This window comes from Rhagoletis zephyria, unplaced genomic scaffold (genome assembly GCF_001687245.7).
Source record: "Rhagoletis zephyria isolate East Lansing unplaced genomic scaffold, Rhagoletis_zephyria_1.1 Rzeph_scaffold_05320, whole genome shotgun sequence".
NCBI classification, from domain to species: Eukaryota; Metazoa; Arthropoda; class Insecta; order Diptera; family Tephritidae; genus Rhagoletis; species Rhagoletis zephyria.
Window position 1 is genome coordinate 10,760 of NW_016162403.1, and position 264 is coordinate 11,023.

The 264-nt window shown below is 45.8% G+C and overlaps 1 protein-coding gene across 1 annotated transcript in view; it reads left to right on the forward strand.

The window, feature by feature from the left end:
- Positions 1-264, forward strand: part of LOC108371946 (leucine-rich repeat-containing protein 15) — a gene marked incomplete at its 5' end in the record, with an annotated part of 38,003 nt that overhangs the window by 5,457 nt on the left and 32,282 nt on the right. The gene's annotated exons all lie outside the window — the stretch shown is intronic.

The window sequence follows — 264 nt, forward strand, 5'->3', positions numbered from 1 at the left end:
ATGTGGACCCGCTGTTTACTATTGATACGCCGAGTTGGGCAAAAGTTTCAAGCAGCAGCTCGCCTCTTTTATTTGTTAGTCTGCTACCCCATTCTGTTGCCCACGCATTGAACTCACCGGCGATAATTAGCGGGGATTTCCCGTTTGCTTCTTCAGAAATGCTACGCAGCATAAGGGTATACTCTTCTTTTGTAAGACTAGGTCTCGCATAACAGCTAAAAATGCTAATTCCGTTTACCTCAGCTCGAACGAAACCTTCACCCA